The sequence below is a fragment of the Zonotrichia albicollis genome, chromosome 5, assembly GCF_047830755.1.
Source record: "Zonotrichia albicollis isolate bZonAlb1 chromosome 5, bZonAlb1.hap1, whole genome shotgun sequence".
NCBI classification, from domain to species: Eukaryota; Metazoa; Chordata; class Aves; order Passeriformes; family Passerellidae; genus Zonotrichia; species Zonotrichia albicollis.
In genome coordinates, this window is record NC_133823.1 from 340,438 (window position 1) to 356,233 (window position 15,796).

Sequence of the window (15,796 nt, forward strand, 5' to 3'; positions counted from 1 at the left end):
CTTCCTGGCTCAAAGAGTAAAAAGGTAAAAATGCCGGAATAAGGAATATCCGGAAAGGAACGTGAGTAGAACAGGAGTGAGATGGCACGGAGTGGTGCCCACAAAGCGTCGAGATGTAACAAAGGCCTATGACATGGAAGAAGATGGACACACGCTATGTAACACGGACACAGACGATGTAACAGACACGTATGACGTAACACAGAGACAAGTGGCAACTTTCCACTTAGGGACCTGAGATTCCTAGCGCAAGATGAACCAGAGGCTGATGACTCCAAAGGAAAGGAAGCCCTATGACAATAGCGTGTGTTAATGAAATGTAACTCATTAAAAGCACTCAGTGCCAAAGCAGTTGAGAAGATGCTCGAGAGGCTCAGCGAGCCTAGAAAAGGAAGTGGACGGCCGAGTGATCGTAGCTATAGCTGCAGACCCGAAGGCGAGCTCCTGGGGAGAAAGATCCGTGACGATGCCGAGTCGAGGAAGGCTGACGACGCAAAGTTCGTGACGCTGGGGAGAGGGGTCGGAACTGCCCTGCCCGGCAAAGGCTCTGATGAAGCTGAAGAGAAAGCCTCACCCTTTACTTCCAGAGGGCCCATCCCACTACAGACCTCTCCGCTAAGCTGACATGAAACTGCCCCCTGTGATACTAAAGGTTTTTCCCCTTCCCCGACCACTGGCCCCGAAACTTAGCTTTCGCAGGGGGAGGGGACAAAATCCATCCTCGGTCGGACATGGATGTCAAGACGTTCTCAAGGTGTGTGCTTCGGCACTGCCGTTTCCGAGCTTTGCCTAAGAGCCTCCACAGGGTACCTAAGATGAAACAGAAAAAGTGACTATTGTCCTCAAAACCGGCAATCCCCGGGAGTGCTATGCACCACCGCCCCGGCTCACCTCAAGTCTCGCTTTGAATCCGGAAGGTGCGCAGAAGATACCTGCAAAAACAAAAGGCGCACGCTTAGCATGCTGCTGCGTAACACTCGCCTATGAGTCGGCCTGCCTAAACCCCGACTCACCTGCCCTCCTGTGTTCCTTGGCATGCCTAGGGCAGTGAGACAACCTGGAAAGAAACAAAGCAGAAAAGCATGCTAAGATACTGAGAAAACACAACATCCCTACCCTGACAAGGATGCCACAGCAGTACCTTAAGCTTGCACCCACCTGGCATAGGCATGCTCAGCCAACATAGATTGAAAGGGGCCACCTAAAACAAAAACAAAAAAAAACAAGTGGACATGCTTACACCAGCATCAGAAACTGAGACTGCAGCAATAACAACTGCTTCAGTATGCTACTCAATGCTCACCTTGCCCACTGGGCCTTGACTGCAGCTCTCACCCTTGAATGCTTAAAAAGAGAGACAAAGAACACAGCTGTAACACGTATCAATTATACTCCCTCTACAGAGGAAAGCAGTAACTGACGTGCTCGGGAGAATCCCCTCACACGGGATGGGGCCCTCTGGCCCAGATTTAATTCATCTGAATCTGAAAAAAACGTTAGGACAAGAGTCACACTGTTGCAGGACAACTTAAGAGCTCCAGATGTCCTGTGTCCATCTACAAATCCCATCTAGAGTCCAACTACACCCCACATTACACATTCCAAGTCCCCGGGCCCTCTCCTATCGCACCAGGCTATGCGGCAGGGCAGAGCAGCCCCGGCACAAATGTGTGCTGACACCCGTGACACAGGACAGACAGGACAGGACACACAACGGGGACACAACAGGAACAGAAATCTCTTGGCAAGGAAAATGGCTGCAAGGACTGAGAGCATGCAAAAGGAGATGACTGAGTTCAAACTGACGGTGAGCTGATGAGGCTCAGAGAACACTGCAGGAAGAAGATGCTAACTGAATGATTGATTCCAAGAACAGTAAAGATGGATGCCTAGGAATCCTATGGTCAGAATCCTCTGCCTGCCCTCACATTCTTTCAAGCCCTAATCCACCATAATGGATCCAGGTGGGGCACAGCTGTCCGTACAGCTCAGAACAAGACCTGACAAGACATCTGACTGGATGCTTCCAAAGAGAGAAGAGTCTGATGCCTGTCTGAGCTCCCGAGTCAAAAGTTCTATCGCCTGGGTGCCAGGCCAAGGAATGCAGAGATCACAGATGCTAACAATGATGCCAAGGTTTCTGACAGGCCCCTCAATGTGCTAAGGTAAAAGACAGGAGATACACAAACAACACATAATGCACAGCAGACAAGTGACACCAGACACACCGGGACTGCTCTGCCCTGAACACCTCAGCACTGTGATCAAAAGTGAGACTTGGCTTTTATGGGGCCTAAGGGGCCACTTCATGGACACCCCCCCACCTCCAAATTGGACTCAAAAACCCCTCCCAGTAATTCCCAAACCAGCACCCTGCCTTCATCCCCTCTGTGGGTCATAGCCCTCTACTTATCTCTCAGACATCTGGCGATGCCGGTCCGTGCCACGTGCAAAGAAAGGCCACCTCGTCAGCTGGGAAGGTCCTGCTGTCACCGGGCTGGTGTCTCTCAGACAGCTAGAGTAAAGAGAACCAAACATCAGTGCCTGATCTTGGCACCCCATCGGCCAAAACCCCACCAGTCTGCTACTCACCCTGCTCCTAGGAAGGCCCGGCACCTGCTAACTCTGACCCTCTGCCATGGATGCAATGCATCTGCACCTGAAAGAAAGTCAGAACATGTGTCAAACACCACCAGGATAACTCACAAGCTGCAAACACCTTAGGTCCATCTAGGAATAGCATCTAGAGCCCAAGTACAGCCCCCATTACAAATTTACACTCCCCAGGGCTTGTCCCATTGCAGCTGGCCGTGCGGCAGGGCAGAACAGCTCCGGCACCCATATGTGTGCAGACACCCGTGACACAGAACGTGACAAACAGGGGGACATCAAACACCACACATCATGCTTGTGGTGAGGGCCTCGAGGGAAGAAGGCAAAAGGGATCCCAAAGACACACTAGGGAACACGGCACACCGGAAACCACGACACAAACCAGAGCTGTTCTGCACTGCCCGCCTGAAAGCTGCCATCAAAAGTAGAGCCTCTCCCTTTAGCTGTCCTAAGAGGCCCTTGGACAAGTTTGCTTTTCCCTCCGCTAATTTTTAAATCTGTCCCAAGAACTCCCAACCTGCTACGCCCCCATCTCCAGGCCGTGGCTCCCAACTTATCTTTTGGATGATCGGCGACGGGAATCCACGTTGCACCTGAAATGAGTCTGCTTCAGAGAGCCTCGTGATGGCCTGTGAGCCTCTCGGTCAGCTACAATAAAGAAAACCAAAACCAAAGAATGAGTCCAGAGTTATGTGGGCCAAATCCCAGCCAGTCAGCTACTTGCCCTCTCCTGAGTGTGCCTGGCTCCCTCAGGCTCCAGCTTCATCCTGATTCCAAGGCTGTGGCCTTTATTAGGGCTGGCACCTGGGTTAGAGAAAGGCAAAATTAAATGGCATTCCTGTGAGTGCACTGGATGACTCTGTGTGCTCTAAGACATGGGAATGCCTCTGCTAGAAGCCTTGTGGGGAGGGGGGCCCTCAAATAAACAAATAAACACCCTTTCTCACCCTGCTGCCTGCAAACCCCCTCCCAAGAACTCCTAACTGGATACCTGCTCACCCTCCCTCTCCCACTCACAATCCTCCACTCACCTGAAGCCTCAGTCTCAAAAATCATCCTTGACACTGGGCAGATACCTCTTGTGACATGATCAATCTGCTGAAATAATTGCTGTTCTTGAGAGCTGAGCAATAACAACCACTTCTCTCCACGGCTCACCTTGACTGCTGGTGTCCAGATTCACTTCCTAAAAAGAAAGACAAAGAACAGAGCTCTAACAGAGTCACCATGTACACTTCTGCTCCACAGACAAATGGGGCCTCACCTGCTCGGGGGAATCCCCTCACCCGGGATAGGGCCCTCTGGCCCAGATTTAATTCATCTGAATCTGAAAAAAACGTTAGGACAAGAGTCACACTGTTGCACGATAACTGAAGAGCTCCAGATATCCCGTGTCCATCTACAAATCCCATCTGGAGTCAAACTACACCCCACATTACACATTCCAAGTCCCCGGGCCCTCTCCTATCGCACCAGGCTATGCGGCAGGGCAGAGCAGCCCCGGCACAAATGTGTGCTGACACCCGTGACACAGGACAGGACGGACAATGGGGACACAACACAGACAGAAACCTCTAGGCAAGGAAAATGGCTACAAGGACAGAGAGAAGTCAAAAGGTGATGACCAAGGTGAGACTGATGGTGAGCTCATGAGGCTCAGAGAACCTGGAGGAAGAAGATGCTAAACTGGATGATTCATCCCAAGAACAGCAAAGATGAATGCCCAGGAATCCTACAGTCAGAATCCTCTAGCTAACCTCATACTAGTAGAACTCCTAATCCACCATAATGGATCCAGGTGAGGCATAGCTGTCCGTACAGCTCAGAACAAGACCTGACAAGACATCTGACAGGATGCTTCTGAAGAGAGAACTTTTGACTGGGGAGCTCAGACAGGTATCAGAATCACATCTATGGCCTGGGTGCCAGGCCAAGGAATGCAGAGATCACAGATGCTAACAATGATGCCAAGGTTTCTGACAGGCCCCTCAATGTGCTAAGGTAAAAGACAGGAGATACACAAACAACACATAATGCACAGCAGACAAGTGACACCAGACACACCGGGACTGCTCTGCCCTGAACACCTCAGCACTGAGATCAAAAGTGAGACTTGGCTTTCATGGGGCCTAAGGGGCCACTTCATGGACACCCCCCACCACCAAACTGGACTCAAAAACCCCTCCCAGTAATTCCCAAACCAGCACCCCGCTCTCACCCCTCTGTGGGACTTAGCCCTCTACTTATCTCTCAGACATCTCAGGATGCAGGCCCATGTCATGTACAAAAGATGGTGGCCTCTACATCTGGGAAGGTCCTGCTGGCACTGCTGTTCAACAATCTCCTGGTGTTTCTTAGCCAGCTATATTAAAGAAAACCAAATATCAATGCATGACCTCAGCAGCACGCTGGCCAAAACCCAACCATTCTGCTACTCACCATTGTCCCAAGAATGCCTGGTGCAAAAATAGGAACAGATGCTCAGAGTTGCAGCAGAGAGACTTGAGCAATAACAACTGCCTCTGTAAGCTACTCACTGCTCACCTTGCCTGCTGATATCCAGCTTTACTTCCTAAAAAGAAGAACAGCGCTGTAACAGAGTCACACTTTAAACTCCCCCTGCAGAGACAAACAGTGACTGACCTGCTCTGGGGAACCTCGTCACCCAGCATGGGTGGATGGATGGATTTTGCCATGGATTTTATCCTCTTCATCTGAAAGTCAGGACAAAAGTAAAAGGGCTGCAGGATGACTTCACAGCTGCAAACGTCTTGTGTCTATCTAGAAATATCATCTAGAGTCCAGTGACACCCCACAAACTGCAAGGCCCCAGGACTTGTCCCATTGCAGCTGGCCATGCGGCAGGGCAGAACAGCTCCGGCACCCATATGTGTGCAGACACCCATGACACAGAACGTGACAAACAGGGGGACATCAAACACCACACATCATGCTTGTGGTGAGGGCCTCGAGGGAAGAAGGCAAAAGGGACCCCAAAGACACACTAGGGAACACAGCACACCGGAAACCACGACACAAACCAGAGCTGTTCTGCACTGCCCGCCTGAAAGCTGCCATCAAAAGTAGAGCCTCTCCCTTTAGCTGTCCTAAGAGGCCCTTGGACAAGTTTGCTTTTCCCTCCGCTAATTTTTAAATCTGTCCCAAGAACTCCCAACCTGCTACGCCCCCATCTCCAGGCCGTGGCTCCCAACTTATCTTTTGGATGATCGGCGACGGGAATCCACGTTGCACCTGAAATGAGTCTGCTTCAGAGAGCCTCGTGATGGCCTGTGAGCCTCTCGGTCAGCTACAATAAAGAAAACCAAAACCAAAGAATGAGTCCAGAGTTATGTGGGCCAAATCCCAGCCAGTCAGCTACTTGCCCTCTCCTGAGTGTGCCTGGCTCCCTCAGGCTCCAGCTTCATCCTGATTCCAAGGCTGTGGCCTTTATTAGGGCTGGCACCTGGGTTAGAGAAAGGCAAAGTTAAATGGCATTCCTGTGAGTGCACTGGATGACTCTGTGTGCTCTAAGACATGGGAGTGCCTCTGCTAGAAGCCTTGTGGGGGGGGGCCCTCAAATAAACAAATAAACACCCTTTCTCACCCTGCTGCCTGCAAACCCCCTCCCAAGAACTCCTAACTGGATACCTGCTCACCCTCCCTCTCCCACTCACAATCCTCAACTCACCTGAAGCCTCAATCTCAAACATCATCCTTGATACTGGGCAGATCCCTCCTGAGACACGATGAATCTGCTGCAAAAAGTGTTGTGCTTGACACAACCTGGAATTTCTGAAAGGTGTGCTCCTCCTGAAAACCATAAAAAACAAACCAAGAACAAAACCAGAAATTACAAAGGTGCTTTAACACCCCTAAACACAAAACCCAAAATTGTGAACCTACATACTCCCTGTATTCCATGCTGTTTTCTTCACAGTCTCTTCCAAGCCTCTGCTGCTTTAGATGCCCAGAAACACCTGCTGGAAACAAGCTGAGATGAGCTGAAAGAGCCTTTTCACTGAAATGAGAGGAGAACTCCTACCCCAGCACGTCCCAGAGAGGGAATGAAGCCCCTCAGCCAAGGCTGGGGTTAATATACCCCCGATGGTGCCCGCCTCTCGTTCCCATGGCACCCACGAAAAGGGAGGGGGCAAATCCTCCCAGGTGTAAAAGCCCTCAGAACAGCTGCAGCTGTTTGGCCTCTCTGACTCAGATTCAAGGGGAGTAAAGGGCTTGTTATAGAAGAAAACTCTTCACAAAAATAACAGTGCTTTCTTTTTTGCAACAGCTACTTGGAGCAGAAGAACAGAAAACTGGTAAGACATAAAACTTTGTGGTTAGGTAGCATAGCTGGATAAATTGGGTCATTTGCTGTTAACTTACATAATTATTCTGTATTTAACCAAAGCCATCTGTAGCAGATAGGGCCTGGCGTTCGGAAGATCTCGTGATGTTACGGGAAGACAGGGCCCCTGCCCCCTTAGATAAGAAAATTAACATAGGAATGTAGCCCACCGAACTGGATTCCGGTAACTTTCTACTTGCCCAGGTAACTTTCCATCCCCTACTAACCATAGATGGTAAAGACAGACCCCCACCTGACGTAGAAGCCCCCTAGACTATAAAACCCCACGGGAAGAGAGAATAAAGGCCTTTGATCCTCCACCATATTGGTGTCCGCGTGTTTCTTAGGCCCGAGTGACCCTGGGGAATGGGTCACCGTGCTGTCTCCTGAAACCAGGCCGCCTGCCTTGTATCAGAAGGCAACATTCTGGTGCCGAAAACCCGGGAAGCCGATCAGCGCCCGGGGAACGGGAATTCGCCTGGACATGAGACAGCGGCTGCAGCGGCAGGTCCGACTACAGCGGGGGAGACGTCCCCGGACCGGCAAGGAACATGGAATCCTATGCAAAGGTCGTATCAGATATGCATGCACAGTTTAGGATAGAATGTAAAATTAAGTGTGAGCTCAGGAATTCTAATCTTGCTATTGCAATGCTCCTAGAGCTCGGGACGATCGAACGTCCGGTAAATATATTATATTCGGAAGTGCGGGAGAAGCTCACTGCCGCCTTAGCAGAGGATACTAAGTCCTCAGGCAGTGGTAAAAGCCTCAAAGCGTGGGGGAAAGGAGAAGAGGCCCTACGCAAGGCATTAGAAGAACAGGAGACGTGGAAAGTCGCGCATATACGTTTATTTCTTGCAGTAAAGCGGGGGGCGGGGGCCGCGACTCACACAGTGTCTGAGAGCGATCGGATTGAATGCGGGAATATGCCGGGGCCGGGAGCGTTCCACCCCTTCCCGAGCCCGAGCCCAGACTCCCCAGGGGACCCCCCGGAGCCCCCATGGGACCCCCCGACCCTCTCGCGGAGCCCGCCGGGTCCCAGCCCCCCCACGGAACCTTCCGAAAAATCCGCGGTTTCTCTATCCGTCCCTTCCCCGCCGGCCGCCAGCCCAGCGCGGGAGGCAGAGCGGCACGCGCAGCTCTTCTGCCGGGGACAGGCAGAGGAGGCGCGGAACGCGGCCGACCCCGCCGGGAGCGGCGCCGACTCCCCGCCGCCGTATGGGTTTGAAGATGGCGCCGAAACACATGGTGAGGGCGGAAGTAAGGAGACGGGGGGCGGAAATGCAGTCAGCGCGCCCCAGAACGCATGTGCGGGAGAGGGGGGAGAAGGGGCGGCCCCCGCAGTGGAGCGGAAAACCAATCAGAGCGCTCTATTCAAATTAGGTCCTTATAGGGCAAGGACCTTCCCCGGCAGGAGGCGGGGGGAGCGCAGGGAGAAGGAACGGCACCACCCCCGAAGGGAGGAGCGGGGTCGGACCGAGCCCGGCTGGGACTCGGAAACCGAGAGAGCAGAATTAATACTGTTTCGAGCGAAACCTAATAAAGCTTTAAACAATATCGGGAAACGGTCGCAACACAAACTCACCGATTGGGGAAAAACAAAGACAGCTTGTAGGGACCGAGCGCCGGCAGCCCCCATGAACGCTTTCCCGGTGGGGGTTGCCGGAGCGCAGGGAAACCAACGGGGGGCATATACCCCAGTTAACCTAAGGGAAGCCAAAGCGATTTCAGAAAGAGGAGTCAATTCAGCTGTAGTACCCACGTTTGTGAACGACCTTTCTAACAATAATGATCTGCTCACTTTTGATATTACGCAAATAAGCCGCATGCTTTTTGATGGGGCAGGGCGGATTCTATTTAAACAGGGGTGGCGGGACGACCGCGTTAGCCCAGGCTTCTGGGGAAAGGCAGCAACTCAGCGAGCTGTCCCCAGCCGGCACAGCTTTCCCTGGCAGCATCCTCGCTCCGGGCACGCCCTAGAGGGATCTGTAGGAGATGCGGGAAGACACCCCGATGCAGCGGCCCAGCCACGGCGACCCCCAGGGGGGCAGGAGACCCTCGTGCCCTGTGCCCTCACAGGGAGCGGTCAATTTTGCATCCCCGCTTACGGTGCAATGGCCGAGCGGTCGGACCAAACAAAGTGATTAAAAGCGTGCCGAAAGGGAAAAACGCAACCTACACTAAAACCCTACCCACTAGAGTTAGCAAAGTCCCAACCGGCCATGCGGAAGTCTTTCAGATAGACCGTGCAGCCGGATCGTACTCAGACCCAATCCTTCGTATGTTAGAAGCTACCTTTATATCCCTGAATGAATCCAACCCTAACCTAACCGAATCCTGCTGGCTTTGCTACGATGTCAAACCTCCCTTTTATGAAGGAATTGCTTTAAACACTCCCTTCAGTTACTCCACAGCCGATGCCCCTCACCAGTGCAGATGGGAAACCCCTCGCAAAGGAATCACCCTGAGTCAGGTCACAGGCCAGGGCAGATGCTTTGGCAATGAAACCCTAGCTAGGCGGAAAGGCAACGTCTGCACCAAAGTTGTCAAGCCTAACAGGAAAAACAATAAGTGGGTAGTCCCATCCGCACCTGGGATGTGGGTTTGCCAGCGATCTGGAGTGAGTCCCTGTGTGTCTCTTGCCAAATTTGATGACTCTAACGACTTTTGTGTCCAAGTTCTGATCGTTCCTAGGGTCCTGTACCACTCAGACGAAGAGGTGTACCACCTTTTTGAGGAACCCAGCCGGCTTCACAAAAGAGAAATAATAACAGGTGTAACTATTGCAATGCTGCTCGGTTTAGGAGCGGCGGGAACGGCAACGGGTGTCTCAGCCCTAGCGACACAGCACCAAGGACTGTCCCAGCTGCAAATGACCATCGACGAGGACCTGCAAAGGATCGAGAAATCCATCTCCTTCCTGGAGAAGTCAGTCTCCTCACTCTCGGAAGTGGTCTTGCAGAACAGGCGAGGTCTGGACCTCCTGTTCATGCAGCAAGGGGGCCTGTGTGCCGCCTTGAAAGAGGAGTGCTGCTTCTATGCAGACCACACAGGAGTCGTGAGAGACTCCATGGCAGAACTCAGAAACAGACTGGCTCAGAGGCAGAAGGACAGGGAAGCCCAACAGGGCTGGTTCGAGTCCTGGTTCAATCAATCACCATGGCTAACCACTCTGATTTCTACCCTAATAGGTCCACTGGCATTGCTACTTCTGGCGGTTACCTTTGGACCTTGCCTGCTGAACAAGCTGGTCTCATTCGTTCAGGCCCGCCTGGAACGGGCCAACATCCTGTTCATCGGGTGGCGAATCCAACCAGGGAACACTGCCAGCCGCAAGTTCTAACCTTGACTGGCGAAAGCTTACTCAGATTTACCAAACCCCGTTTTCCTTATCGAACTACAACCTTATACCTCATTTCAGTGTATGACTACCTCATTCATTTGTGAAAAAGGGGGGGGAGATGTAGCAGATAGGGCCTGGCGTTCGGAAGATCTCGTGATGTTACGGGAAGACAGGGCCCCTGCCCCCTTAGATAAGAAAATTAACATAGGAATGTAGCCCACCGAACTGGATTCCGGTAACTTTCCACTTGCCCAGGTAACTTTCCATCCCCTACTAACCATAGATAGTAAAGACAGACCCCCACCTGACGTAGAAGCCCCCTAGACTATAAAACCCCACGGGAAGAGAGAATAAAGGCCTTTGATCCTCCACCATATTGGTGTCCGCGTGTTTCTTAGGCCCGAGTGACCCTGGGGAATGGGTCACCGTGCTGTCTCCTGAAACCAGGCCGCCTGCCTTGTATCAGAAGGCAACACCATCTAATAAATTCACACCCAAAACTCCAGCAGCCCAGCTGGCCCTACCAAATCTGTATGTTTATACATACAGTAAACAATACCAAAATCCCAGTAATATCTATGAGAAGTCTATGAAAGAAACCTATTGAAATTAATCCTACCTGAATTACCATCCATTCCTACCTGAAAACCCATCCAGAAAGTTAGCTTCACTCAAAAAACAACTTACACAGAGTTAATAATACCAAGAAATAACACACCATATACCACCAATGAATATAATAGTCAAGGAAAAAAAACCCACATTTTAATTTTTTTTTAATTTAAACTAACTTCTTTTATCAGCTAGAACAAAAGATTTTGCCAGGACGGTAACAACAACTCCTTCTCCTTCGCAAATTCCTTACAACTTCTGAGTTTAAATCCAAGCCAAAAGCAGAATTCGTGCACCTGTGCGTTCAATGCTCCTGTCAGATTCTCTCTTTCCCTCCACATCTTCTTACACTTTCAGTCTTCACGCTGTCCTGCTGTGATGAGTCTGACAGAAGAACAGGCACATGTTAACAGAGCATTTCCCTCCCCAGAGCCGGTTTCCTCAGCGCATTTCACTCAATCCCAAGCCTGCAATGATGCACGCTCACCTGAAGCAGGGGGAGAAATCTGTAAAGGTCACTAAATACATAAAAGCGCATCCCCATTGTTCCATTACTCAGCAGCCCATCCGGCCAAGGTCAGAGCTCGCTGCCCACCGAGGACACGGCAACCAGCAGGGCCCTTTCTCCCACTCTCCAGCACGGACCTGCGAAGCCACAGAGGAGTTTACAGAGACCGGGAGCCGGCGGGACGGGACGGGCGCCCGGCCCGACCTTCCAAAGCTGGCGGCAGCGACGGCGGCGAGAGCCACGGCCCCGCTCCGCCTCCTCCGCCGCCTGCCCGGGGCCGCCCCGCCGGGATTGTCCGGCCCGCGGTCGCTCCCAGCGCCTGGAGCGGGGCGGGCGCGGGCCCGGGGGCTGCAGCCCTGTTCCGATGCCGCTCGCTCCCGCCCCTCGCCCTTCCTTCGCTCGGCAGCCGCGTCCTTCCGCCGCCCCCGGCACCCAGCGGCGAGAGGCAAGGCGCTGGCTCGGGGGGTGCAGTACCGCCCTTTGGACACAGGGGGGCAGACTCACCGGGGTGTGCTATTTTCTCCGCCTTTTTGGCCGCCATTGTGAGAAGGTCAAAGAAAGTCCGTGACATTCGTGACGCGCCCTGCCCGAGATGGCGACTGAAAGAGGACCCTCGGAAGAAATAGGGGTTTACGCAGATGCCTCTGAGCAACCCGCCTAAATGTGCCCGGCCGCTGCGCCACTGAGCACGTAGTCCGTGTCGTATACACTTAAAGTGCCACAAAAAAATCTGTCGGGGCCGCCATGACGTCGGTGTTCTGTGCAGGCAGTCCAGTTAGACGGACCGGAGTCCTTATTTTTCCCGCCCTGTGGCCGCCATTTTGAGAAGGTCAAAAAAAGTCCGTGACATTTGCAACACGCCACTCCCAGCATGGCGGCCTCTCGGCTGCCTGTCGGCGCACGGCTGCAGTACCGCGCTCTGCCCACAAGGCGGCAGCACTGCCGCCCGCCCCAGCCGGAGCCGCAGCGCGCCTCGGGGCTGCGGGCATGGAAGGCGGCAAAAAAGAACAGGGGCGACCCCCGCAAAAAACTGCTCTTAAAGGCCAAACACCTGCCTCTTACCCGACAAGACCCAAACAAGCCCCCTTGCTTTAAAACCATATTTAAATAAATTTGATATTTCTATTTTTCGTATTTATATTTACATGCATATTTATAATAGACATCGATGTAGCATATAATTTATATAATATATTCTGCTTATTCCTATTATTTATATTTATTTATATGTTGTGGTTTTATAAATATCTTTCTATACTGATTGTATATTTCTATTTTTAAAATTACATTTCTATCATGCTTTTATTATTTAAAATAAAAATCCCATCCTAACTAAATAAATAGAGAAAAGCTCTATTCTTCTAAACTATATTGAAATATTTTCATATTTATAGCTTGCATGATTACATTCACATTTATATTTATAGTTTATATTTAAGCATTATATTAATCATGATATGTATCCTATTCAAATAATAGAGATAAATTATTTCTTAAATTATGTACCATATCTACTGCTACAACTTATTTTTTCTTATATTTTAATTGTTATATTAATATTTAGCTATTTATGATCTATTTCAATACTTAGATTTCTATCTTTATATTATTTGTATTTGTAATTTTTATACTAAAATCCCTGCTTTTGCCAAATAAAAAACAAAACCCCCCTTTATTTTAAACTACTTTAAAAAAACTTATATTTATGTTTATCATATCTATCATTTGTTATATATTACACCATATTCATATACTATGTTTATATCTATTTTATATCTATTTCCTATAATACACTATAATAAGACATATACAGTATTACTTGTATTATGGCTCGTATTGATTTATTTTATATTTTAAATAATTTAACAATTCTTTATATATCTGCATATATTTGAAACACATTTCTATATTTATACTTTGGTTGCGATTTTTTCTGGGTATTTTCTGGGTCTTTTCTTGCCCTTCTTGGAATTTTTTTTCTGGGCTTCTTCTTGCCCATCTTGGGGCTTTTTCTGCTTTTTTTTTTCTTGTTTTTTTTCTTGCCCATCTTGGGTTTTTTTTCTGGGTTTTTTCTTGCTCATCTTCGTCTCTTTTTCTGGGTTTTAAGCCAACATAGGTACATACCATGTCAGTACATACAATATAACCCAGCTGGGGATTTTTTATTCTTAATTTAACAATGAGTTGCAAAACCTGAAAAGCAAAAGTCATATACACAAGGTTAAATCCAGTCAGCATGTGCCCACCCATGCAGAGACGAGCAGACACAGACAGACACAGCCACGTGCTCTCACACACACTGACACACTCTTGCCACTTACACGCTCACTGCGGCCCTTACCTGAGACGCTGAAGAACGTGCTGTGACACATCTTCTGGCTGCTGCTCCTTGAAGTAAATGGCAGATCCTGGGGAAATCAGCAGCCTCGGGGACCTGTGAGACAACAGGAAGGGTCAACGAGTGGCTATCTGACAGCTAGGACTTGTCCCCGCACTGGACCGATAAATTTTCTACCCAAAATCTCACAAAAGACAGATGAAGAGTAAAATTTCTATAACTGTTCTACCTAACTGTGACTGCGTGCCAGGGCAGGGCAGCTCCGATCATAAGTGGTACAACCTAAGGACACACAATATAAGCCAACGCATACAGTGCAAGCGTACATAGAGTGTAATTACACACAATATAAGGCAACACACTGACATACAGTGTAAGTACAGACAATATAAGGTGATGCACTTACATACAGTGTAAGTGCACACAGCATAAGCCAACACAGGTACATACAGTATAAACCAACACAGGTACATGCAATGTACGTACATACAGTATAATCCAACACAGGTACATACAATATAAACCAACATAACTACATGCAATGTAAGTACATACAGTATAAGCCAGCATAGGTACATGCAATAAAGGTAGATACAATATAAGCCAACATAGGTGCAATATAAACCAGGACTTGAGATAACTCTCTGGAAGAATTATGCTTGAGCCCTGTACCCTTGAGAAGATGGAACCTACAGAACTACTGCAGTCACCTGAGGAGGTGCATCTGAAAGAAAGGACAAAAGTCCAAGTGCTGCAGGACAACTTAAGAGCTCCAGACATCTTGTGTCCATCTACAAATCCCATCTAGAGTCCACCTGCACCCCACATTACACATTCCAAGTCCCCGGGCCCTCTCCTATCGCACCAGGCTATGCGGCAGGGCAGAGCAGCCCCGGCACAAATGTGTGCTGACACCCGTGACACAGGACAGACAGGACAGGACACACAACGGGGACACAACAGGAACAGAAATCTCTTGGCAAGGAAAATGGCTGCAAGGACTGAGAGCATGCAAAAGGAGAGGACCGAGCTGAGACTGATGGTGAGCTAATGAGGCTCAGAGAACCTGGAGGAAGAAGATGCCAACGAAATTATATATTCCAAGAAATGCCAAGATGGATGCCTGAGAATCCTATGGTCAGAATCCTCTACCTGTCCTGACATGTGTTAAAGTCCAACTCCTCCACAATGGATCCAGGTGGGGCACAGCTGTCCGTACAGCTCAGAACAAGACCTGACAAGACATCTGACTGGATGCTTCCAAAGGCAGGAGAGTCTGATGCCTGTCTGAGCTCCCGAGTCAAAAGTTCTATGGCCTGGGTGCCAGGCCAAGGAATGCAGAGATCACAGATGCTAACAATGATGCCAAGGTTTCTGACAGGCCCCTCAATGTGCTAAGGTAAAAGACAGGAGATACACAAACAACACATAATGCACAGCAGACAAGTGACACCAGACACACCGGGACTGCTCTGCCCTGAACACCTCAGCACTGTGATCAAAGGTGAGACTTGGCTTTCATGGGGCCTAAGGGGCCACTTCATGGACACCCCCCACCACCAAATTGGACTCAAAAACCCCTCCCAGTAATTCCCAAACCAGCACCCTGCCTTCATCCCCTCTGTGGGTCATAGCCCTCTACTTATCTCTCAGACATCCGGGGATGCCGGTCCGTGTCATCTCCTGGGACACTGACCCATCACTCCCACAGCCAGGCTGCTCCCAGCCCCAGCAGCTCCTGCAGTGCTCTGACAGGGCGCACACCCAAGCGACTGTCCCCTTACACACCCAGACCAGGAGAGATGAATAAAGTTACACCACAAACCTCTGGAGGACAGCAGAACTTCATTGTGAAACCCTCTCACAAAGAGGAGGAAAAAAATATCAGGGTTTGACACAGGTTCTGTTGCAAACTACAAGAGAGACTTTGAAACAGCAACGACATCACCAGCAAAAATCTGGTAGCAGGAGCTGAAAAGCAAAGAGCTGGTGTAAATTGCTGTTAATTTTACATGCACTATCATCCAAAATAGGACA

The 15,796-nt window shown here is 50.0% G+C and overlaps 2 long non-coding RNA genes across 4 annotated transcripts; both read right to left on the minus strand.

Moving 5' to 3' along the window:
* Positions 1-3,217: 3,217 nt before the first annotated feature.
* LOC141729075 (uncharacterized) lies at positions 3,218-5,813 on the minus strand. Of its 2 annotated transcripts, none has more exons than XR_012580326.1 (3): positions 3,878-5,813; positions 3,645-3,799; positions 3,218-3,417 (listed from the first exon to the last, which is right to left on the minus strand). It is a non-coding gene; the product is annotated as an uncharacterized LOC141729075 (long non-coding RNA). The 2 variants fall into 2 exon arrangements; XR_012580327.1 differs by lacking the exon at positions 3,218-3,417 and having other exon boundaries at positions 3,617-3,799; positions 3,878-5,185; positions 5,257-5,629.
* A 5,223-nt stretch (positions 5,814-11,036) lies between these two features.
* On the minus strand, positions 11,037-12,261 carry LOC141729076 (uncharacterized). Of its 2 annotated transcripts, XR_012580329.1 has the most exons (3): positions 11,926-12,261; positions 11,401-11,558; positions 11,037-11,297 (listed from the first exon to the last, which is right to left on the minus strand). It is a non-coding gene; the product is annotated as an uncharacterized LOC141729076 (long non-coding RNA). The 2 variants fall into 2 exon arrangements; XR_012580328.1 differs by lacking the exon at positions 11,926-12,261 and having other exon boundaries at positions 11,401-11,918.
* Between the last annotated feature and the right edge of the window lie 3,535 nt (positions 12,262-15,796).